Source organism: Leptodactylus fuscus, chromosome 5 (assembly GCF_031893055.1).
Source record: "Leptodactylus fuscus isolate aLepFus1 chromosome 5, aLepFus1.hap2, whole genome shotgun sequence".
Lineage (NCBI taxonomy): Eukaryota > Metazoa > Chordata > Amphibia > Anura > Leptodactylidae > Leptodactylus > Leptodactylus fuscus.
Genome location: NC_134269.1, coordinates 108,068,185 through 108,094,856, shown reverse-complemented (window position 1 = coordinate 108,094,856; position 26,672 = coordinate 108,068,185).

Here is a 26,672-nt window from a genome sequence, read left to right as displayed (position 1 = left end):
TTCAGTGATACGTTTAGCGTACATAGACTGACTATTAATGTGCATCCCACTTAGTGTTGTTAGGGTTACACACCGTCACAACCTGGCTAAAGCTTCTATAGCTGTTAATAAAGTCAACATAACTTTACGGTATCCAAAAAGACAGCTGGTACCGACAGAGAGCAAGACAAATGTCAACCAAAGCTGTGAGCTCTGAACACCCACAGTGACTTTGGCGTCATCATCATTATAAGGGAGCGGGTGGTAATAAATAACTTGGCAGTGCCTAAAACCCAAAAAGCTTATACAACTATATTTACATTAAGATACACAAATGACACTTTTCAGTAGCATGTCATGAGACAAGCTGATAAGCTCTTCCTTTGTGCAGTGCTATTTGAAAGTTAAACGCTGCCTTTATTTTAATTCTGGAGAAGGTGCAGACATTAGATTTAGAACATGTTGTCTTCATTGTCCAAATCCTCTATATAGGTAACGTGTTTTTCGGGCCGAGCTGTCTGGGAACGAGCTGGTGCAGCACTGACAACCTGGGTGAATATGGCAAGAGCCTGAGATGTAGGGTGAATGAATCCCCAAATTATTTGTGGAATTCCCAGTGAGACAATGGCACTATCTACCAGTAGCAAAAATTGTGGGTGCACGTAACCCCAATATATTCTTTGAATTCCCAGTGAGACAATGGCACTGTATAGCAGTAGCAAAAATTGTGGGTGCACGTAACCCCCATATATTCTTTGAATTCCCAGTCAGACAATGGCACTATATACCAGTAGCAAAAATTGTGGGTGCACGTAACCCCAATATATTCTTTGAATTCCCAGTGAGACAATGGCACTGTATAGCAGTAGCAAAAATTGTGGGTGCACGTAACCCCCATATATTCTTTGAATTCCCAGTCAGACAATGGCACTATATACCAGTAGCAAAAATTGTGGGTGCACATAACCCCAATATATTCTTTGAATTCCCAGTGAGACAATGGCACTGTATACCAGTAGCAAAAATTGTGGGTGCACGTAACCCCCATATATTCTTTGAATTCCCAGTCAGACAATGGCACTATATACCAGTAGCAAAAATTGTGGGTGCACGTAACCCCAATATATTCTTTGAATTACCAGTCAGAAACTGGCACTATATAGCAGTAGCAAAAATTGTGGGTTCACATAACCCCAATATATTCTTTGAATTCCCAGTGAGACAATGGCACTATATACCAGTAGCAAAAATTGTGGGTGCACGTAACCCCAATATATTCTTTGAATTCCCAGTGAGACAATGGCACTGTATAGCAGTAGCAAAAATTGTGGGTGCACGTAACCCCAATATATTCTTTGAATTACCAGTCAGAAACTGGCACTATATGGCAGTAGCAAGAAATGAGGGTATTTGTAACCCCAATATATTCTTTGAATTCCCAGTCAGACAATGGCACTATATACCAGTAGCAAAAATTGTGGGTGCACATAACCCCAATATATTCTTTGAATTCCCAGTGAGGCAATGGCACTGTATAGCAGTAGCAAAAATTGTGGGTGCACGTAACCCCCATATATTCTTTGAATTCCCAGTCAGACAATGGCACTATATACCAGTAGCAAAAATTGTGGGTGCACGTAACCCCAGTATATTCTTTGAATTCCCAGTGAGACAATGGCACTGTATAGCAGTAGCAAAAATTGTGGGTGCACGTAACCCCCATATATTCTTTGAATTCCCAGTCAGACAATGGCACTATATACCAGTAGCAAAAATTGTGGGTGCACATAACCCCAATATATTCTTTGAATTCCCAGTGAGACAATGGCACTATATACCAGTAGCAAAAATTGTGGGTGCACGTAACCCCAATATATTCTTTGAATTCCCAGTGAGACAATGGCACTGTATAGCAGTAGCAAAAATTGTGGGTGCACGTAACCCCCATATATTCTTTGAATTCCCAGTGAGACAATGGCACTATATACCAGTAGCAAAAATTGTGGGTGCACGTAACCCCAATATATTCTTTGAATTCCCAGTCAGACAATGGCACTATATACCAGTAGCAAAAATTGTGGGTGCACGTAACCCCAATATATTCTTTGAATTCCCAGTCAGACAATGGCACTATATACCAGTAGCAAAAATAGTGGGTGTATAAAGCCCCAATTCTATTGCTAGGGGACTTGCAGGGTATTTCTGAGGTGAAGGTGGGGGGGCACACCGTTGGAACGGGGATTTGGGGTGTATATATGGGGTATACGGGAATACACTGTCAGTGTGTTCCATTCAGGATCCTGGGAAAGCTGGGTTGCGGCGATTGAGCCCGTCAGTGCCACGTTACACTGACAAGCTTCTCCCTGGAATTGAAGTTATATGTAAGCCCAATATATTCTTTGAATTCCCAGTGAGACAATGGCACTATATGGCAGTAGCAAAAATAGTGGGTGTATATAGCCCCAATTCTATTGCTAGGGGACTTGCAGGGTATTTCTGGGGTGAAGGTGGGGGGGCACACCGTTGGAACGGGTATCGGGGGTATATATCGGGTACACGGGAATACACTGTCAGTGTATTCCATTCAGGATCCGCGGAAAGCTGGGTTGCGGCGATTGAGCCCGTCAGTGCCACGTTACACTGACAAGCTTCTCCCTGGAATTTAGCTCTTATAAGAGCTGTTGGTTGTCTTCTCCTTCCTATCCTAGCCTGTCCCTGCCTACCCAGAATCTAACCCCTAGCTAACTGGACGGAAACCTCCGTCCCCGGTGAATTGCAAGCTCAGAATGACGCGAAGCTGGGCGTCGCTGTTCTTTTAAATTAGAGGTCACATGTTTTCGGCAGCCAATGGGTTTTGCCTACTTTTTTCAACGTCACCGGTGTCGTAGTTCCTGTCCCACCTACCCTGCGCTGTTATTGGAGCAAAAAAGGCGCCAGGGAAGGTGGGAGGGGAATCGAGTAATGGCGCACTTTACCACGCGGTGTTCGATTCGATTATGCCGAACAGCCTAATATCCGATCGAACATGAGTTCGATAGAACACTGTTCGCTCATCTCTAATTATTATCTCAAGATTATTTATCATATGCCCTTTTAGATACACAAGAGGGATTCTTGTCATAAACTCAGCGGGGCAGATGTTCTAATATTACTCAGAAACAAGTGACAAAGTTGCAGTTTTTGGAGATCGCCTAAATCAGGCATATCAGACAGATCTGTAATGCTCAGTAGCTTATCACATAAGTTTCACAACTATTATGATCAGTTATGCTTTTTCACATAAAATGCTAGCTTGGAAATGTCACTGTTATGATTAGCAGGTTATATTAAAAAAAAATAATAAATAATAAATGACCTGTGGAGCCCACTGGGCTCTGAACCGCAGGGCACCCTGGTGTGAACAAGGCCTGACAGTTAACTTCACTGTCAGGCTACACCACCGAGTGCTCCCTGTTACCTCACTGGGCAGCTGCCACTGCAGTACAAAGCAGCCGCTTAAATGAATTCAAAAGTCTTGCAGTTACTGCACTGCAAGAGAAACACAAAGTAACAAACTATGACTGTGTGCTCCCAGTAGCTTACTGGGCCACACCCACTTCAGCCCCCTGCTGTTGCAACACAGCCAGGAAGCTGACAGCCTGTGTGAACTGTGTCCTAACTATAGCTACAATTTCCGGAACGGAGACCCACTTCCACAAACACATAAGACACAGACAAAACATATAACAGTGCTGGACCACACACAGAGCCGCAGCACATATTACATTGAGTTTGGAGGCTAGCTAAGGTGGGAGTTCCCTGGGCAATTCTAGGGCAACAATTCTAACTAAAGCCCTACCCAGCTAAGGCAAAACCAATGTCTTGCACAGCCGTGCACAGAATGCAATTGAGGTTTGAGGCTAGAGCACCAGGCATCCAAACCAGCCTCCTTAAATGGAGGGAAGGCGGGACTGATCAACCAGCCCAGGTGCTCCAGCCAGATGCTGATAGGCTGACACCAGTGTCAGTCAACAGACCAACCATGCCCATCGGGTGCAAGGGAATTAACCCTATGCATGCTGGACTGAACAGTTACAGCAGAACAGGCTGCGACCCTGATATCATGGACGCACCTGTCACACAGTCCTAACAGTCAGTTTTTGGTACAAGTGTAATTGTAAAATTACTATTTTATCATTTAGGCCACGTTTTCTCCAGCAGCATTTTCCTTTGCGGAATTTCTGCTAAACCCATAGAGAAACCGCTGGCGTTTCTGTAGATACAATAGACATGTAAAGCACCATAGAATTAATGGTGCTATATAAATAAACAATAATAATAATAATAATAATAATAATAATAATAAAATGTTGCAATTTTCAAAAATTACACCATTTTGGAAATTGCAGAAATTCTGCTGCACAAATTTTTCTTCAATGTGTGAATGGGCTTTAATAGAATTTCATCAACTTTTCAGTGACTGTAACACGCAGTGGTATTTGCTTCACATGGGGCCCTGGCATAAAAGGGTTTGTTCATGAAGACCTGTCAAAGGTTTTCTTCAGCACTCCCTCTATAAAACCATATAAGCCATAACTATTGTACTTCAGCTGTCCATGAGTTTCCTGGATAGACATTAAAATAATTGACTGACATGTAATGCTATATCTCTTTTGAATAGATTTTTAAGACTGTGGCCCCACGTTGCTTTTTTTATCCAAGCCTAGGAATGACCACAAAAGGAATGGGAAATATATAGGAAGCTTGTATACTTCTACTTTCTGCTCAATCCACTCCTGACTTTGGCACAAAAAGGGTAACAAAATCTGAAACAAAAAAGCTGCGTATCTGCAGTATGAGGCCTTAGCCTAAAGGAGAATTTTATGGTTGGCCATGGCTTCCCATAACAAAATCTGCTGATCACCACAGCAGCTCTAAACTGAAAGAAGGCATGATGAGCCAAACCGTTTCAATTTATGACCATAGAAATAAATTGGTTAAGTTGCTCAATGTTTACCATGTTGACTGACCAGTGTTTGACCATCTCATGATTGTTCATACGATGTGTATGAACTTATCTTAGATGGTCATTTGCCACTTTGTAGCAATTTTTTTTTCCTGGAGTGCTGCATGCTGCTATGATGTAAGATATCTTTTCATGTTACTGCAGGTACCATATTTTCTGGCGAATAAGATGACTTTTTAACCCCTGAAAATTTTCTCCAAAGTTGGGGGTCGTCTTATATGCCGAGTCTAGTTTCCAGGACTATCAGAGCGCATCCCTCTGGCCCTTGTATTCTATTACCGGTATTGTACCTCCTTCTCTGCCACTCAAATCATGCTGAGGACTGCTATAAGTGAAGTACCGGTAAGCTGGAGTCATCCTGAAAGCCTGGGGGATGGCAAAAAGAGAGCAGCGCTGTGCCGAGAAAAACACGCCTCCGTCACCTGTCTGGCCTGCCCCTCTTTCCCTCCTGTGTCACTTCATTGCAGGGTGTGAGATCTAAGAGGCAGTGAAGGAGGGGCAGGCCAGATGGGTGAAAGAGGCATGTTGTTAAGTTTGCTGAGAAAACCACACCTCCTTCACTGCCTCTCAGATCTTGCTCCTACAATGAAGCGACACAGGCAGTGAAGGAGGGGAGGGCCAGACAGGTGAAGGAGGCGTGGTTTCAAGTTTTCGGAGAAAACCACTCCTTCACCCGTCTGGCCCACCCCTTTTTCTCTTCCTGCATAGTTTCACTGCAGGAGCGAGATATGAAATTAGAGTTGATCCTATTTTTTTCTATAGTATTTCTTCTGGCATCCATCACATTAGTTTAGACCCTGAATGCCTCCTAACATCAGAATGAAAAATACAGCATGTTGTGGGTGTCTCTTTCCATCCATGGATGGCAAACCTGTGCACAAAGTGCATGAAACAATTTTAATTAAAACAGGGCATGAGAAGTCCAGTTTTACAGTGGTATTAGCATGTACAGCTGATGGCACCAAACTGAGACCAATGATTATTTTCTTATACGGCAAGTATATCCCAAAGTCTATATTTTAACTGGAAAAGTTGGGGATCGTCTTATACGCCGGAAAATACGGTAATTTCAAAATCGAAGTTGCTTAAAATATAGGACTGAAAAGTTCTGACATTGTTAATGGAACACGTTATTAACTATCTATAGAAAATGTGCCAACTTGCCAATTGGCAGTTTGACTGATAGGATGGTCACTGTTCAAAAGAAAAGGGTCATTTTTTTTAACAACTACAGAGTTTGGGGTTTATCCAGCAGCCCCAAAGAGATGAATGGAGTGAAAATATGCCTGCATATCCTGCCACTCATATCATATTGGGTAAAACAGGACCCAATTCATGGAATTTGTGGGGTCCTCTGTGGGTAGGCTTTAACTTCCTCCAACACTTTTAAAGATGCATCCAAATTTAACATTAAGATAGCCTTTTGCATCAAAATCTACAATTGCAGTGATGTATAAGTTGCCATTCAGTTTATATAATGATTTAAATTAATGTCAGAAAACATAAAAGTAATTGTGCCACTTTGTACAACCATAAATGGGAACTGTGGTTTCAACAAACTTTGCATAGATGAAATTTGTATGTTTGCCCTATGGCAATGAATTCATTTAAGCGGCTGCTTTGTGCTGCAGTGGCAGCTGCCCTGTGAGGTAACAGGGAGCACACAGTGGTATAGACCGGCAGTGACGTTAACTGTCGGGCCTTGTTCCATTTTACCATTATGCTATGCATTGGTACTATTATGGCAATTCCAAATTTAGATACGTGTATATGTGCACACCTTTGACTAAAAATTGGGTTAAGAAGTCCAGTTTGTCATTAAACCAATTCAACATAATATTGTAATATGCTAACAAAACTCCATAGCATGATTACAGGGTCTGTTTGATTTAGGCTGTTAATAATCAGGGTTTTACACTCTTTTGCAAAGACATGGTGGCTAAAACGACGGTGGAATGTGTATATATGACAGAAGTGGCATAAAAGTGACAGTGAAATAAGCAAATGGGTGAAGATAATGATGATGTTGGATCCTAGTAGGTGGAATTGCGTAAGGGAATAACAACTGATAAAATAACTTATAGTTTAATCTATAGACCACCTCGCATAAATGAAGTATTGGAAGATCAGTTTTATAAGCAAAGTGAGTGGGCCGCACAGTGGGTATGGTGGGTTTGAAAGGAAATTTCAACTGCTCAAATATTGACTAGAACCATGATTCTGTATTGTCTGCAAATGTGGAAAGTCTCTCATCTTATTACAAGACAATTTTATGATCAAGTTTGTAGTAGATCAAACTAGAGGTGATGCTCTGCTAGATCTGATCATTTCTAACTACATGGAATTTATCGAAAATTTCACTCAAAACCTTCTTTATAGTAAGCTTAATCTAATCAGACTCTACCTAAATTGTAAAAAACTAAAAAAAAAACTAAAAAAAAAAAAAAAAAAAGGCTGGGAGGGCAAATATATGGCAAAATGTATACCTATAATGATAAACACCTCCGTGTACCTTCTAAATAACTTCCTGTACCAAAAAGCTACATTTATAATATCACCGTGGTGGTCATGTGACCACCCCAAGCATATTTTCTAATTTTCTGGTAACTTTCTGATTCCCCATTTCCAGAAATGGAATGTCACCAATACTAACCAATACTGCATCTGCTTTGAATATTCCATTGAAGGAAAGTTGCAGTAGATTTTCCTAAACCATCAGGAAATATAGAGCAGAAAATGTCATATGTGTAGTGCTCACACATCACTTGATAACAACATCTGACAGTCTCTCAGCCAATAGACAGTGGTAGGTTTATCTTACAGTGCTGATGTCATATACACTATATAACACTTGTCAGTGGCGTAACTAGGAATGGCGGGGCCCTGTGGTGAACTTTTGACATGGCCCCCCCTTCCTGACCGACACGGAAGACCTCGACTGACCGACCCCCCCGCCGCATTCCTGTGCACGCTATTATGCCCCATAGTAGCCCCTGCACACAGTATTATGTCCCATTGTGGCCCCTGCACACAGTATTATCCCCATAGTGGTCCCTGCACACAGTATTATAACCCATAGTGGCCCCTGCATACAGTATTATGCCCCATAGTAGCCCCTGCACACAGTATTATGTCCCATTGTGGCCCCTGCACACAGTATTATCCCCATAGTGGCCCCTGCACACAGTATTATCCCCATAGTGGCACCTGCACACACTATTATGCCCCATAGTGGCCCCTGCACGCAATATTATGCCCCATAATGAACACCCATGAACAATTATTATACTCTGGGGTCTTTTCAGACACCAGAATATAATAATGAGAGACCCGGGGGGGGGGGGGGTTAGGCCCGGGTCATGTGACGTTAGGGATGTCACACAACTAGGCCCAAAGCCTGCCTGGAGTGTGGAAAGGTAAGTATTATGTTCATTTACCATTCCAGGGCCTCTGATCACTATACTCAGGGTCTGAAAAGCCCCCCGAGTATAATGATAGTGCTTGTGGGGCCCACGGTGTCACTTACTGCTCCTGGCCCCTGCCACGATCGGTAAGTAAATAGGGCCTGTTACCGGTTGGAATAACTCCAGCCGGTAACGGCCTATTAAATAAAGAGAAAAAACGCAGGGGTAGCATCTGTCGCCAGGCCCCTAATGTCCTGGGCCCTGTGGCAGCTGCTACCCCGGTAGTTACGCCACTGACGCTTGTACACTCATTACCAACCTTTATGTACTTTAATGATGGAAATGCACACACATCCATTTCAACGCATCTCATAGTTAATGCCATCCAATTAACTAGGCTATAGGCAACAGGAATCAGAATTGAAAACTGAACAATAGTTATAGGACTACTTAAAGAGAATCAAGCAAAATACACAAACAGATTAATAGTGCAGTGCTAGTATAGAATTGAATAGACAGACATACTGTAGATAAACAGGACAGTTCAGTCAGTAAGTCTCTAGAGCAGTTAACCTTTTCATTGCCAGGCAATAATGTATATTGCCTGACAGTACTCATAATAGAACAAGTCTACCTCTTCTCTGTACAAATAACACATTTTTTTTCTAGTATTTTAAATCTGGATAGAATATATTAAGTGTTTCTCTGTATGTAAAATTGCACTATGCATAATTAATTCTAGATATTTACCACACACAGTAGTAAAGTAGAGAAACCAAAAAAAAAAAAGGTAAAACAGACACTCAGAATAATGAGGTCATAAAAGACCAAGATTCATAATGAATAAAATATACAAACTTTAATATTACCACATTAAAAAATTATACAAAATATATGATGCAAATAGCAACAGTAAATATACAAAAATGAGCACAGCAGAAGTGTCCAATGGTGCCCTAAATAACAATAAAGTACAGATAATAGAGAGATGTACATTTGTAAGCCTATAGCACAAAGACCAAATGCATACCTCCCAACCGTCCCGATTTCCGCGGGACAGTCACGATTTGGGTGACATGTCCCGCGGTCCCGGTTGGAGGGAGGTATGTCCCGATTTCAACTCAGATCTGCATCCAGAGGACGCAGATCTGAGTTGAACACATATGCAGCTGAAGCAAGGAGCTGACACAGGTCAGCTCCTCGCTTTGCCGCTGCCCGCCTCTCTCCCTGACATATGCGGCTGAAGCTGCTCGCGTGCTCGCTTCGCCGCTGCGTCTCTCTCTCGCTGACACATGCGGCTGAAGCGAGGAGCTGACCTGTGTCAGCTCCTTGCTTCGCTGCTGCTGCCGGCTCCTGGCTTGTAGACGCGATGTACAAGCCAGGAGCCAGCGGCAGCGGCGAAGCGAGGAGCTGACACAGGTCAGCTCCTCGCTTCAGCCTCATGTGTCAGCGAGAGAGAGACGCAGCGGCGAAGCGAGCACGCGAGCAGCTTCAGCCGCATATGTCAGGGAGAGAGGCGGGCAGAGAGCGGCGAGGGAGCGAAGGAGAAGGTAAGTTTAATGTGGAGGTGGAACGTGAATCTGGGGGCAGATGAAGGAGAGGACGGCATGACACTGGGGGCAGAGATGGAGAGGATGGCATGACACTGTGGGCAGAGATGGAGAGGACATGAATCTGGGGCAGAGATGGAGGGACATGAATCTGGGGGCAGAGATGGAGAGGACATGAATCTGGGGGCAGAGATGGAGTGGACATGATACTGGGGGCAGAGATGGAGTGGACATGAAACTGGGGGCAGAGATGGGGGACATGAATCTGGGGGCAGAGATGGAGAGGACATGAATCTGAGGGCAGAGATGGGGGACATGAATCTGGGGGCAGAGATGGGGGACATGAATCTGGGGGCAGAGATGGAGAGGACATGAATTTGGGGGCAGAGATGGAGGGACATGAATCTGGGGGCAGAGATGGAGAGGACATGAATCTGAGGGCAGAGATGGGGGACATGAATCTGGGGGCAGAGATGGAGTGGACATGAAACTGGGGGCAGAGATGGGGGACATGAATCTGGGGGCAGAGATGGAGAGGACATGAATCTGAGGGCAGAGATGGGGGACATGAATCTGGGGCAGAGATGGGGGACATGAATCTGGGGGCAGAGATGGAGGGACATGAATCTGAGGGCAGAGATGTGGGACATGAATCTGGGGGCAGAGATGGAGTGGACATGAAACTGGGGGCAGAGATGTGGGGACATGAATCTGGGGGCAGAGATGGAGAGGACATGAATCTGGGGGCAGAGATGGAGGGACATGAATCTGGGGGCAGAGATGGAAGAGGGACATGAAACTGGGGCAAATGAAGGGTGTATATGAAACTGGGGGAGAGATAGAGGGGGGACATATAATTTACGGGTGACTGTAGGAGGATTATACTGTGTGCGGGCACATGAAAAATTAATGAGTGGGCGGAGTCAACACAAAAGTGCCGCGGGCCACACATTTTGTCCCTCTTTCGGTTCTTTAAAAGTTGGGAGGTATGCAAATGGGTCAGCTATCCAGTGAGGTTCAAATACACAGTTGATACCAACAAGATTAGGTAGAGTTATAGTATAGTAAATTGTGTATGCAGACACAACAGATTAGGTAGAGTTGTAGTATAGAAAATTGTGTATGCAGAGGTCTGCAAATATACAGAAGGCCTCACCATAATAATGATGGAATAGTGGCCAAACACACAATTGTTAGTTGTTAAATATTAAAGTGCAAGGAAAAAGGATAATATAAAATGTACATGGAGCTTGCTCTACAATAGTAAGGTTTAGTCACAAGGTATACAGCATGTCATATACATATTGAAGAGTAAAGCTTTAACTTACTAACAATTGTGTGTTTGGCCACTATTCCATCATTATTACAGTGAGGCCTTCTGTATATTTGCAGACCTCTGCATACACAATTTACTATACTACAACTCTACCTAATCTTGTTGGTATCAACTGTGTATTTGAACCTCACTGGATAGCTAACCCATTTGATCTATGTGCTATAGGCTTACAAATGTACATCTCTCTATTATCTGTACTTTATTGTTATTTAGGGCACCATTGGCCTTTTTTCTATGCTCATTTTTGTATATTTACTGTTGCCATTTGCATCATATATTTTGTATAATTTTTTAATGTGGTAATATTAAAGTTTGTATATTTTATTCATTATGAATCTTGGTCTTTTATGACCTCATTATTCTGAGTGTCTGTTTACCTTTTTTTTTTGTTTCTCTATATTTGTTTTTGGTATAGACACATTATGTTTGATATAGGACCTCTATTTGGGATCACACTATGTGTATAAAAAACACGTTTTTTTCTTCCCTCTCATGTGCTAAGTTTTTTGTTATACAGTAGTAAAGTGGTAGAGGTGGTTGTGGTACTACTAGTAGTGCATCCTTTGCTAAATAGAAAAAAGTTTCTCCATTATTTGTCAATACCACAATGTAAGACATACAAGTAGAGGTTGATAGGGTGCACCTATCTTATGTTCAACAGTATAGTACAGAGTCTACATAGGCTACTTAGGAGCCAATAAAATGCAAAGGAAAATAAATAAATAAAAAATAAATAATTTACATTTTATATAGTATTTACATTAAATATTATATGTTGTAAGTTATATAAGTAAAATTTCAAAAATCAAAAATATAAAAAAAAATTCCAGCATACTATCGAGTCCGCAAATCATCCTAGGGGGAAGACATTTTTTTGGAATGTATGTTGTTATATAGATGGGCAAAAAACATTAATAGGACCCAAAAACAGATTGAATAAAATGTGATATCAAGCCAAACAAGCAATTAAAACAGATTTAATATAAGATCCATGTGGTACCCACACTAAATGGAAACTAATGGCCAGAATCCAGCTGTCAAAAGACTTCTACACATGGTCTTATTTCAGTGGCTGAGGAACATCTGATAGATCTGTATGCACAATTTTTGGTGGGTATAAAGATCTAGTCACCATATCCGTAGAAGACTGAGATCCTAAATATCTAGAAAATGAGCAAACAATAAGAAAAAAAGGGAGGTGAGAACAGAAATACAAATGGGGACAAAAAGCATGCAATATAAAAACTACTGGGGCTAGATTCACATCTGCGTTTGAATTTCCATTTTGGGGGGTCTGCTTAGGGGCCCATGGAACATAAACCTAATCCGCATAAAAAAGTGGATACCTTAGAAAACTTGCAGACCCCATAGACTATAATAGGGTCTGTGTGGTTTCCGCTTAGTTTCCTCATGAAAAATGCAGAGAGAAGAGTGCTGCTTGCGATCTACAATTCAATCTGCACCCCAAACTACTGCTCTTTAATACCTACCTGCTTCTGGCTTATTCTATCTGGCCACCAGATTCCAGTTGTGTAAACCAGTATCATAACAGGGGTAGTTAGTGGACACACAAATTTTAAATCCTTAACCTAACTGGAGATTAATTTAGTGGTCATATTTGTATACAGTGTGTTTGTACCAATATATTCTTTTTATATAGTCCATCTTTATAGTAAAAAAGGCAAAGTCAACATGCAATCTACTTTGAAAACTAGAAGACATATAGATCACTTTTAAAATATATTATAGGATTTATGACGTTTGTCTAAATGCACTAGATATTGAGGAAACCATATTACATCCACTGCTAATATTCCTTAATGTTCTTCTTTTTCATCCATTCAAATTTAGCAGATAGGCTTGAAGTATAGCCTGTCTTTAGGGAATGCTTGCAGCTAGCAAATGGGAGATAATCAAGTCACTGGATTATGTCAATTACACTTAATTAATTAGCAGAGTCTTTGCCACTGAATTGCTGGAGATTATGGGTTCTCATTAAAACCAATATATCAAGTTCAAAAACAGTTGCAAGTTGTTACTAGAAAAATATTAAAATAAAAATATTATATACAGTATTCAACATTTAATCTACAAGAACCAAATTTTTGTCTCTCAATTAGTGAGTAGTGTTAGTATTATACTTTATAAAATGTAAGTTTTCTTGCTATATTCTGCCAAACATGCAGTTTTTTAACCCATGTATCTGGAATAACTAGTTTCAGTTAAGGTAAAGTAGATGTGCCAAATTTATCACGGTGTCTTGTTAATGTGTTGCATCTTAAGACACTTTGGTTTATCTTTATAACATCTCTTGGTTGGTAACTTTAGAATAATTTATTGCACCAAAATGTTGGCAGAACATGGCAAATTTTATGCTACACCTGTTTCCCTCAAAGGCACGCCCCTGTCAATAGATCCACAAAAAGTTTCTAAAACGCAAAATAGATCTACATGTGTTGGTGCAAATTGATCCCCAAATGCATTTTGCTTAATAAATCTACCAAATTATGATTTCCAAAGCCCCATATAGTTAAACAGGGCAGCTCAGGAAGGAAAAATGCCCCAATTTCCTTGATCCTGTTGATGGGGGGTAAGTTGGAATCTTGTGAAAACTTGCTCTGTAGTGGTTAAAACGAGTGTACACATTTAACCCTTAAGGACATGGCCAAAAACTGCCTTGAGAACCAGGTTTCATTTTTCAAAACCTACAGTATAATACTTCAGCACATCAAAATTCAATATGTTATGCCACATCAGATGCAATGCAGATGAAGGTCCTTGAAGTCGAAAACGTTCATACTTTGAAAACGAATATCCAGATGCTCTGTTTTTGATTGGCTGTATGTTTAATTTTTTTATATGAAGATTATGGAATAAAGTTTTTCATACACTGAATTTTGGTGTGCTGAAGTATTATATTACAATTCTTGACTCCCCAAATACTTTTTGGCACCTATTTATGGGAGTAATTTGTTCCCTTATAAGGAGTGCATATCTTTTGTATATATTTGCTAATTTTTTCAAAACTAACACAACACTTTTTATGGCAATCACTTTGAAATACTTTAACATACCCAAGTGATATTGAGATTGTTTTTTTGTGACACATTGTACTTCATGTTAGTAGTAAAGATTGATCAAATTTTTTTGCATGCATTTATAAAAAAAAAAAAAAAAAAAAAAAAATAGGAAATTTGATTATCATTTTGGGCCTAAGAGTGGTTCCCAAAAATGAATGTACTAATGAGGTGAAAATTGAAATTTTTAAAGAAATATGTCCAATATGTTGTGCCCACTTTGTGTCAAAGGAGAAAAAACACTCCTAAAACTTTTAAGTGGGTTGTCCAGAGTACAAAAAAGTTGTACATGTGATCGTAAACTTCTGTTTTGGGCACATAGCAGGGATCAGAAGGGAAGGAGAACTTTTCTTTTACATTTTGTAGTATACCGTATATTAGAGGGACTGGTTTCTTGATGCCATGTTGTTTTTGCAGATCCCCAGAAGTGCCAGTAATTTGAAATCCCCCAAAAAGTGACCCCATTTTTGCAGGGGCCATTTTATGGTCTAAGCAAATGTGAAATTACTTAAAACAAACAAACAAAAAAAAACAATCCAAATCTGTGCTCCAAAAACCACTTGCTTCTTCATATCTGCACTCTTCTATGTGCCCAAGTAGCATTTTCTGCCCAAATATAAGCCACTGTTGCATCCAGAATAATGTACTTAGCAATGCCATACTGTATATGGGTGGTTTGCCTTTAGACCTAAGAGATCACACCAAACTATTATGGCACGTGTTGCCCAGGGGTTAAAAGGAGTCTGTATGGTTCAATATTCCTCCCCAACCAATAATAGCACAGTGTAGCTGTCTTTTAGAGGAGCAGAAATATTCATTTTGTTTTAGAAATATTTATACATATTTAAACTAGCCACCAAGTGCATCAAGGCAGATATGCCAAATCTGCTCCAGCTCTCTTCTCAAATTGCTGGTCCGTTCACCATGAAGTACATTTGCAGACTGTAATATGACAGTCACTAAGCAAATCTGTCAAATTGTGCCTGCCTCTGGTATAACTGCAGGCTGATTTTCATCCGTAGAAACAATTATTATCTATGCATTGCATCAAAGATTTTCGGCAACAAAGCTATGCTTCTGTTCCTATCAAAAGTATCTACACGGCACTATTATTGACTTAGAACAGATTTTGACCTGACAGACTCCCTTTAATATATTTTGAGTATGGTATGAATTTAGTAGCACAAATATTTTGAGTACATAGATATTAATCAATCTAAACAATATACTGTATCAATGTAGCTAATCAATGTACACAATATGACCATTCAGAGAAGAATGTCTGACTGATGCAGAATGGGGAGAGGCTATAATAGTTAAAAAAGAAATGTTTGTCTACCTTACATACAGCGCCGCACCTCCCATGAGGTGACCTGAAGCGACCGCTTCAGGCAGCGCTATGCCGGGCCCCCCGGGGGGGGAATTTTTGCTGACCTAAACCAGTCCAGGACAAGCTGTACTGGACTGGTGTAGCATCACCGTCTTGGCAACCCGGCACGGGAAGCGAGCGGTGGATTGGGGAGGCCCTGTGGACGCAGTGCTGCTCCACTGGCCTCCCCTCACGCTCAGGCACAGAGCAAGTTCTCTCCCTGCCTGCTGTCTGCCTGCTAATGACGCTCCGCCCCTCCTCGCGGGGGGGGGGGTCGGTTTTCTGTCGTCCGCCTCAGGCGGCATAAAAGCTAGGTTCACCCCTGCTTACATACTATGTGTTAGGATGGGGTCCCGCAGGTTTCCCATCCAGGGCACAGCACCACCTCTGGGCCGATCCAACCCTAGCCTTCGGCGTCTTGCAGTGAGCTGTATGGACTCTAAGTCCAGCTTTCTGCCTACTGAGCATGCTCAGACCTTTTGGAGGCGCTCAGAGGCTAAGTCCCATTCTGCCCATACTGAGCATGTCCGAGGTAGTTATGCCGGGGACTTGCCTTTATATAGTGTGAGCCAACGCCCGCCCAGTGCTCACACTTTGACTATAATATTTTGAGACAGGAGGTCAGGGCTAGGTTCCAATTAAAGGCAGGAGCAGTCTAAGGATCTAGTTAGGATTCCTTGGCTCTGTCACTGGGAATCTATAAAGCCTATTGAACTGTCTGCTTACATTATAGCTCCTAGCATTTAGGGAGTCCTTTATGTTACTGACCAGGAGTGGCGTTTAACCCCTGGCAGCCTTTCCTGTGTAGCAGGCTGAAGCTGTTACTAGTGCCTATTCCTCTGCTGTGATTTAGCAGAGGTCAGTTGCAAGGCTTCATTCAGCTTCAGCCAGCAGCCTTATACAGGTGCACTCTCCCAGTGAGGTTAACTGGTGAGAGTTTGTTTGCAGTCTGTTCACATTGTAACTGCACTAACACCACTGCCAATGCAGTTAACTGATGGTGAGCCTTTCAGGCACACGGCTGCCCCTCAGGGGGCCTGTGGACCTCACTGCAGTGTCTTGCAGTCTAGCGGTTCTGGCACATTAAAAATTATTATTTTCAAATATATACACAAAACCATAACACTATGGCTGCTATTGCCTCTAATCACTGCTGTGATCATGTGTAAACCAGGTACTGGCTTGTCTGGTGATCAGGACCAGCCCCCACCTCCTCCTGGTTGCTCTGGCAGTCATTAAAGTTTAGCAAATGCTGTTTTATCAGCTTTAACAGAGACTGTGATGCTCTCACATTTCTCCAAAAGAGAAGGAAATTTTATTTGGTCTCAATTAGAAAAAACATTAATTTTTTTTGTCTAACTGTAAAAACAAAATATATTGTGAACCCACGTAGCAATAGCCTTAAGAAAGGCTATTCTTCCCCTACCTTTAGATGTCTTCTCTGTGCTGCCGTTCCTTAGATATCCTGGTTTTCGTCCATATGCTTAGGGCATCTCCTGTGCAGCGAGAAAACTATTCAGTGCCATCCACTGAGAATGTCAATCAATCATTTTCCTGTGGCCTCTCCCATTCGGCCACAGGAAAATGGCAACAGACATGCGCAGTCAGCACTTTTTGAAGAAGACATGACGGGACAAGAAGGAAGAGGTGGAGGCGCTGAACAAGAAGGCAGCAGTGCTGGATAGTTTTCTTGCAGCATAGGAGATGGCCCCAGTGCTGCGAGAAAACTAATTAGCATATGGACAAAAAAATGGGATATCTAAGGAATGGCAGCGCAGAGAAGACATCTAAATGTAGGGGAAGAATAGCCTTTCTTAAGGCTATTCCGATGTGGGTTTAGCTTAAAACAGGATTCTAATGATAGAATCCCTTTAAGGTATTTAAGCAGTATTTTAATCAGTATTTGGCATTATTATTTGTAAACTGTAACCAGATGTTGATCTAAAACCTACATGAGGTAAAAATATTTCCATTATACATTCTGTAAGTTTCATTCCTTGCTTTGACTTACAAATATTACTGCAAAATACTGATCTCCAGTGTTCTTTACAAAACAAAAATCTGCAACTAAATTCAATGAATGTTTATTTTACTTATACCCTGGATTCACATTTCTGTAGCCCACTGATTTGCAATATACTGCTATAGTTTAGCCTGCACAAAATAGACTGTAAAAAAAATTCCAAATCTTAAAAATACCTTAGTGACCAATTTAATTGAAGGTAATTACTTGCACCTTCATAAGACTTGCTTCAAGATTATCTGGTTTACTGTTCACTCTGGTAGTAAATTACAAAAATAACAAGCCTAGGTTATTGAATTTGAATTCATCACACATGTCTGTTACAGTCTAAATCAGATAACACATCCAATACATGAATCAATATTCACAACAAACCCATTTGTAATGTTTATTAATTGTGCCATTGACAAGTGTAATCAACATAGGTAGACAACTAAAGCCATTTAGAAAGTTGGAGGCCTATTTTTGCTTTGCTTAGAAAAAGAATTAACTAAGTCATGGCCAGGGTGTTTGGAGCCTTTAGAACCAAACAGTCTTTAGTAATTTTTTTCTTCAGACTAAACAGCTATTTTTATATATTGAGCTATTTTCTTTTTTTAATATTATGGTTAATGTTTAATTTGTGCTAGTCATCTACCCACTAACTTTGATGCGCTGCATGTCTATTTCAAGGCAACAGAATCATTATTATTATGACAATCATGAAGTGGGGCCCTATTTGATGGAAGAAAATTGTACATTTTTAAAAAAATTTTTACTGTAACATCTCTGCCTGTTCTGGTCTTTGCGCCACCCTCTGCTCACATGCTGCGGTGCAGGAGGTGTGCGCAGTTTGATAACTTGCTTAGAGTTTTTGGTTGCATTGTCTGAACACTGTCCTATTCCTTCACCTTGATAATTGATTTTCCACCACACCCCTCTCCTTCACCTTCATTTCCCTCTGCTCTTCTAAGAGTTAAGTTTTGTTTTGCCCTGTGATTGACAGCCTGCCTTCCTATCAGGTTCAGGGTGGTTTCTTCTTCCCTATTTATTCTTGGTTCGCATTCACATTGTTGCTTGCTATTGCCTCGTGCTTGCTGGTGTTTTCTCTTTCTGTTTTGTTACTTGTATTCTTAATCCTGACCCCTGGCTTTCCCTATTGACTATTCTTTTGGACTTTGATTTGGCACTGCATTGCTCTACTGTTACCGAACCCTGGCTAGCTGACCTCCCTTTGTGGTTGTTTGTCTTGTCTGAGTTCCGTAAGTACAGTGTAACGGCAGGTTGGTGTGAGTCCGCTCTAAAGGCTCACTTTAAACAAGGTTTGTGTGATCGTGTTAAGGAGCTCTGGGTTGGTCACCCAGATCCCCCTACTCTTGAGCAGGCCATGACTTTGGCAGTCCGTATTGACTGTAAGATCCGGGAAAATTTAAAAGAGTGAGTAGGGTCTGTTCCCTTCAAGTTTTCTGTCTCTTCCTCTCTCTCTCCTGAAAAATTAGCTGACCTCCCTTTGTGGTTGTTTGTCTTGTCTGCGTTTTGTGTGTCACATATATAGGAAGGGATCATCTTCTAGATGCCGCCAATTACATAGGATAGGGCCTGGCAAGAGGAAGAGACAGTGGGGGGCTTCAGCTTAGTGCTCACTGTCTCTTGTGCCCCTTCCTCCAGGGTTCTCCAGCAGATACTGGAGAATTGTCATCTAAGCAATTCCATAACATTTACTGTATTTTTCGGACTATAAGACGCACTTTTTTTCCCCCAAATTTCGGAGGAAAATGAGGGTGCGTCTTATAGTCCGAATGTGGGGGGAGGAGCGGATTTACAGCATGGCCGCGCTACTGCCACCGCTGGTTTTCTGCAGTGGCAGGAGCGTGACAATACCGCAGGCCCCGGCAGCTAAAACACTCCCCGGCATCCGCCGGTCTATTACAGCAGATGCCGGGGACTGTCTTAGCTGCCGGGGCCTGCAGATTGCCACGCTCCTGCAGCTGAAGAAAACCAGCGGTGGCATGCTGTAAATCCGCTCCTCCTCCGCAGGTCCCGGCAGTTAGTTAGCCCCGGGGCCGGTCCCCACCGGCCCCATACCTTTAGTGATGCAGGCCGGCTCCTGCATGGCGAGGCTGCAGGAGCCGACCTGTTCCGATGACAGCTGGGAGCCTAATGAAGGCTCCCAGGCCTGTCATACATATATATTACTATCGCGGCTGATCTATGACACTCCGCGATAGTAATGTATAGAATCTCCCATAGACGGCAATACACTTGTATTGCCGTCTATGGGACTTGCAATCAAATGATTGCAGGTTCAAGCCCCCTAGGCGGGGGATAATAAAATAGTAAAAAAAAAAAAAAAACACTTAAAAAAAAAATATAATAAAAAATAAAATAAATAAAAGTTCACCTCCTTTCCCTAGAATACATATAAAAGTATAACATTACTGTGAAACATACACATTAGGTATCCCTGTGTCTGAAAATGCCCGGTCTACTAATAGTTTTATGTACAGTGAACGTCAAAATCAAAAGTGCTAAACCGCTGGGTTTTTCTCTCTGTTTTGCCTCTGAATTAAATAATAGGTGATCTAAGCAATAAACATTTCCCAAAATGGTATAACTAAAAAGTACACCTGGCCCCACAAAAAAAATGCCCTATACATCCCCGTACAGCTGCAGGGTCACCTGTCAATGTGGCCTTGCAGCTGTTCCAAAACTACAACTCCCATACATTAAATATTTTACCATTTTTTGCCTGAAATTTTTTTTTCCCTATTTTTCTCCTCTAAAACCTGGGTGCGTTATTTTGCCCTTCAGATCAAAAATGATTATTTAAGGAGTTAAAAGGATTTTCCAGGATTCTGTTATTGATAGCCTACTGAACAGATATGTACTTCCAATCCTTTGCTACTCTCTTGGCTGTACACGTGCAGATACTATATGTTTTCAGCTGTACCCAACTATCACCAGTGTGGGTATAACTGGAGGTCCCATCAGTTATACCCATACCAATCATAAAGTTATCCCCTATCCCATCAATAGGGCATAACTTCACCTAGATAGAATACTTTTAATAAGTGAAGTTCTAACCATTCTATAGGTGTCTATGTATAACCACCCCATGGGGGGGGGGGGTGAATTACAGTTTTGGAATGGTTTGCTTGCATGCTGCTATTCTGTATTTAATATGTTTCGTTAGAAATTAACAACAAATGGGCTTTTCTCAAAATAGACACATTTTTAATGAGTTGCAGAGAGTGGGGCTGCATGGCAGTATTCTGTGGCTCCAAATCATGTAAAGTAGATCCTGGGTATAGACGGTTTATTTGTACCTTGATCTGAGAAGTCCGAAAGGATTATGGGGCTTCAGAAGTTCTTAAAAATGAAAAACATGGTTTCATACAGGTATTAGGAAAGGAAAGAAGGGAGTACAAAGGGCATTAGTGATGGGTATATTAATAGAGAGATAAATAAATAGACTGTCAAGCAACTAGAAATTGTACTGCTCATTTTGGGGGATTTGTAGCTTTGTTATCTCACACAACAGCACGTTGGAAGGAAGGAGAACAAAACAAAAGTACACCATGGATTCATTGCATCAGAGTAACATTACTGTAGTGTATTGTGCTTGCATAATATCATAATGTTATTAATAATTTTAGACGTTGAGGGTTATCTGTTGCTTCTCTTACATGATGTTATTTTAGATCTAACCACTAATGTGGTCTATGCATGAAAGCAAAAAGCAATAGCTGTTACAGTTAAACCCTAGGTGCCTTAAGGTTCCCAGTTATACATTTCAACCAAACATATGGAATATGCAATAATTTTCTAACTGGTTCCAAGTAGTTAGTGTATCTCAATACACTAGAGGTTACTGAAAAGCTGGATCACTGTTGAGATGTGAACAACCAGGTCTTTGCCCCACTTTAATAGAATTGTATATAAAGTTACAAGATAGGTGTTGGGGAAGAGATGGTAATTCCTGGGGAAACCTTTGGCAGTACTAAGTGTGTGATCAAGCCCATGTTAAGGGGGGTTACAGTAGACAACAAAGGGGTTATTAAGGATTTTAAAAAAATGTCTAATCTGTGTTTGTACAATTTATGATTATCCAAATCTCACGGTTTTAATTAACATTGTTATGCTGACGACACTCAAATATCTCTCTCTGGACCAGACATTACCTTTCTCTTGGCCAAAGTTCCAAAGTGTCTTGCAGCCATAACCTCCTTTCTCTCCTCCTCCAAACTCAACATGGAGAAAACAGTTCATCATCTTAACCCCACCTTGTATGGCCCCTCTACCAAACCCATCTGTCAAAGTTAATGGAACCACGCTTACCCTGTACCACGGGTCCACTGCCTTAGGATAATCCTTGACTCTAATCTATCTTTTAAGTCGCACATCCAAACTCTCAACACCTCCTACAACCTCCATCTCAAGAATAGCTATCAAATCCACTCCTTCTTCACCCCTGAAACTATAAAGATGCTAGTCCATGCCCTCATTATCTCCTTCTTAGATTACTGTAACACCCTTCTCCATGGGCTCCCTGGAAATACTCTCGCCCCTCTCCAGTCCACCTTTAACTGTACTGCTCGCTTAATACACCTCCCCCCCTGTTCTTCATCGGCCACTCCCCTTTGCCAATCTCTTCACTGGCTACCCAAAATTTATTTTGCAAATAGATTTCAAAATACTAATGCCAACACACAAAGCCAGCCACAGCCTGTCCTCTCCATATATCTCTGACCTAATCTCATGCTACCTGCAATCCTACAAAGATCTACAATGCTCTTATCCACTCTTCACACAACCATCTCCAAGATTTCTCCTGTGCACCCCTATGCTCTGGAACTCATTACCAAGACACATAAGACTGACCCTCACAATCAGAGGCTTCAAGAAGGCCCTGAAGACCTACCTGTTACACTATGTGTGAATGCTCTGTGGACACCTATGGCTGATAGGGGAAATGCACAGCAGACAATAGTTACAGCAAAGAAGAGACGAACTTACAGTCAGTTGCAGCACAGCTGGGTAGCGTTCGGCCGGTAGTAAAAGGCAGGTTGTGTAGCACTAGAGGTTTTCCTGATGAGAGACTGAATCAATCAGGGGGAGCTCATGTGCAGCTGAGGGGATAAGCTGAAGGGCAACAGCCGGGAGGAAGACAGGTATCTAGATGCAGGTATGGTAGGAAGTGGCAGAACTCTGGAACAAGAGAACCACAGGACTCTTCACAATAGAGGCGGAGAGCTAGAGGCAGCCAAGACAAAGATCTGACTGATACTCAAGCAGGGAGGAACACAGGTGCATTCATTAATATAGCCTCAAGAGCAGGCAAGATGGCCACCGAAGCTATAGCGGCCATCTTACAACGAGGCAGACTTGCCCACAGACAGGTGAAACGTAAAAACAGAACTGGATCCTTACACTACCCCCACCTTAGGAGTGGCCTCCGGACACCCTATGGGCAGGCTTACCGGGATGTCTTCGGTGGAACCTGGACACCAGACGGGGAGCATTTATATTATCAACAGGTTCCCAAGAATTTTCTTCAGGCGGGTACCCTTCCCACTTGACCAGATACTGTAATTGGTTCCTATGGATTCTAGAATCCAGAATCTCTTCCACCAAAAATTGTTCCTCACCATCAATCAATACTGAATCGGGTGGTTGGGCAGCACGTCCCGGGAACGGATTAGGGATAGCAGCCTTCAATAGGGAAACATGGAATACTGGATGGATTTTCATGGTGTTGGGGAGCTTTAATCTAACGGCCACTGCACTGATGATGGCACTTATCTTAAATGGTCCTACAAATCTTTGCCCCAGCTTCGGGGAGGGTACTCTCAGTTTTAAATTTTTTGTAGAAAGCCAGACTAAGTCTCCAACTTTGAATATGGGTTCTGGTCTGCGGGACTGATCCGCTGATCTCTTATATCTCTCCTGAGCTGCAGTCAAGGTTTCCTTCAACACTTCCAAGTTTTGCTGAATGATTGCCACACGTTCCGTAACTGCCGGTATGGTGACATCACTTGGCAGCCTGGGAAAAACTTTGGGGTGGAACCCCAGATTGGCATAGAAGGGTGACACCTTTGTAGAAGCACTCTGGGAATTGTTATAGGAGAATTCTGCCAGAGGAAGGAGATCCAGCCAATCATCCTGCAAATGACTGATGAAACAACGCAGGTACTGTTCCAAAGTCTGATTGGTCCTCTCGGTCTGGCCGTTTGACTGCGGATGGTAGGCAGAGGACAAGCGGACTTTAATGTCTAATGCTGAACAAAATCCTTGCCAGAATCTCGCCATGAATTGCGCTCCTCGATCTGAAATGACTTCGTCAGGGACCCCGTGCAGCCGAAAGACATTTTGAATAATTAATTCCACAGTGTCTTTAGCAGTTGGTAGTCTGGGGTAAGGTATAAAGTGGGCAGCCTTCGTTAATCGATCAACCACAACTAGAATGGTATTCATACCCTTAGAGATAGGTAATTCGACAATAAAGTCCATAGATATGGATCCCCATGGACGAGAAGGCACTGGCAGAGGTTGTAGCAATCCAGTCGGAGCAGACCGAGGTGTCTTACATCTGGCACAGATGACACAAGAACGGACATAGTCTTTAACATCCCTCTGATACCCCGGCCACCAGAAGAATCGTGAGAGGAACTCCTGAGTCTTCTGCACCCCTTTATGACCTGCCACCTTGGAGTCATGCATCAGTCTTAGTACTCTTAGTTTGGCAGACTTAGGCACGTAGAGGCATTGGCCTTGGAACCATACTCCATTTTTAAAGGTCAGATGAACGTCATTAGCCGGCTGGGACAAGAGAGGATCAGTGACATAGGCTTCCTTAAAGGCGTTAATTAAGTCTTCATTCTGTATCACTCCCACCACATTGGCGTCGGGTACTATAGTCTCAAATGAAGGAGCCGAATCCGATTCGGTAGAGAACATCCGGGAAAGGGCGTCAGCCTTGCCATTACGGGAGCCCGGTCGATAGGAGATGATAAAATTAAATTGGTTTAGAAATAGGCTCCAGCGAACCTGTCGGGGAGAAAGACATCTTGCGGATCGGACAAACTCCAAATTACGGTGATCGGTGAGTACGACAATCTGCTGAGAAGCCCCCTGCAAATGATGCCTCCATTCTTTGAACGCGGAGATGATCGCCAACAGTTCCTTGTTTCCGACATCGTAATTCCTCTCAGCAGAAGATAACTTTCGGGAGAAGTATGCACAAGGGTGCAAGAGACCCTTCTCTCCTGTTCTCTGAGATAAGACAGCTCCCACGGCACTGTCTGAAGCGTCCACCTCTATTATAAATGCCAACTCCGGATCAGGATGTATTAATACTGGGGCGGATGTGAACCTTGACTTAAGGCGAGTAAATGCCTCCTGGGCTTGGGGTGTCCAACGGAACACTGTCCCCTTCTTGGTAAGTTGGGTAATGGGACTGACAATCTCTGAGAAGTGCTTAATAAAGCGCCGGTAAAAGTTGGCAAAGCCTATGAAACGTTGTACCTCTCGGGTATTCTTCGGGACCGGCCAATCCATGATTGCTTGGATCTTACTGATATCCATATACAATCCTTGTTGTGAGATTACATAGCCCAAAAACTGGATCTCAGTCTTGTGGAACTCGCATTTTTCGAGTTTAATGTAAAGTTGGTTTACTCGTAGGCGGTCCAGAACAATCTTCACATGTTCCTCATGTTCTTGTAGAGAGCTGGAAAAAATAAGGATATCGTCCAAATACACCACCATGAACTGATCCAAGAGATCCCGGAAGATGTCATTAACCAAATGTTGGAAAGCAGCTGGGGCATTGCATAGACCAAACAGCATGACCAGATATTCAAAGTGTCCGTACCGACACCGAAAGGCAGTTTTCCACTCGTCTCCTTTTCTAATCCGCAGTAAGTTGTATGCTCCTCGAAGATCTAATTTGGAAAAAATCTTGGCATGGCGAACTCGTTCCAGAAGTTCGGGGATTAGAGGAAGTGGATAACGGTTCTTAACAGTGATTTTGTTGAGTTCCCGATAATCTATGCAGGGTCTGAGGGACCCGTCCTTCTTTTTCACAAAAAAGATTGGAGCACCTGCTGGAGATGAGGAAGGACGAATAAACCCCTTTGCCAGGTTTTCATCAACGTAGTCCTTGAGGGCCTTTAACTCCGGCCCGGCTAGAGGATAGATGTGGCCAAACGGTATTGCTGCACCGGGCAAAAGCTCAATTGGACAGTCATATGGCCGGTGTGGTGGAAGTTTATCTGCATTCTTCTTGTCACTCACGCCCAAGAAGTCAGAATAGACTGATGAAAAAAGGTTAGAAGGATTGTCAGGAACAGATGTGACCGGGCAAATGGCTGACTTCTTCTTTGCAGGGAAGCGTAACTCTCTAGTTTCCCAGTTGATAGCTGGGTTCTGCTTTTTCAACCATGGGAGGCCTAGGATTACTGGAAAATGAGGAGAGGAGATAAGCATGAAGGATAGTTCTTCCTGATGATCAGGCGGCATGGATACCCTTAGGGGTCTGGTTTCCTGATCTATTGGCCCCGATACCAGGGGGGAACCATCCACAGTCTCCATAAGCACGGGTGAGGCTCTATGTTGGGTTGCGATACCATGTTCTTTAGCAAAGGCCAGATCCATGAAGTTGCCACTAGCTCCGGAATCCACCATTGCTGAGGTGGAAATCCAACGAGTGTTGGTCCAAATCTGAATTGGCAGGAGGCAATGGGTCTCCTTCTTCCCCTTCTCCAGGTGTGAAGCCACCGACGACAGGGTCTGAATAACTGCATTCAAAGGCTGTGACGCTTCTGAGGCTTCTGATTCACAGTCAGACAAATCTCCTTCGGCCACGGCTGCGACAGTCCTGCGAGGTCGATTCGGGCAATTTATGAGAAAATGACCGGACTCCCCACAATAGAGACATAGACCGTCACGC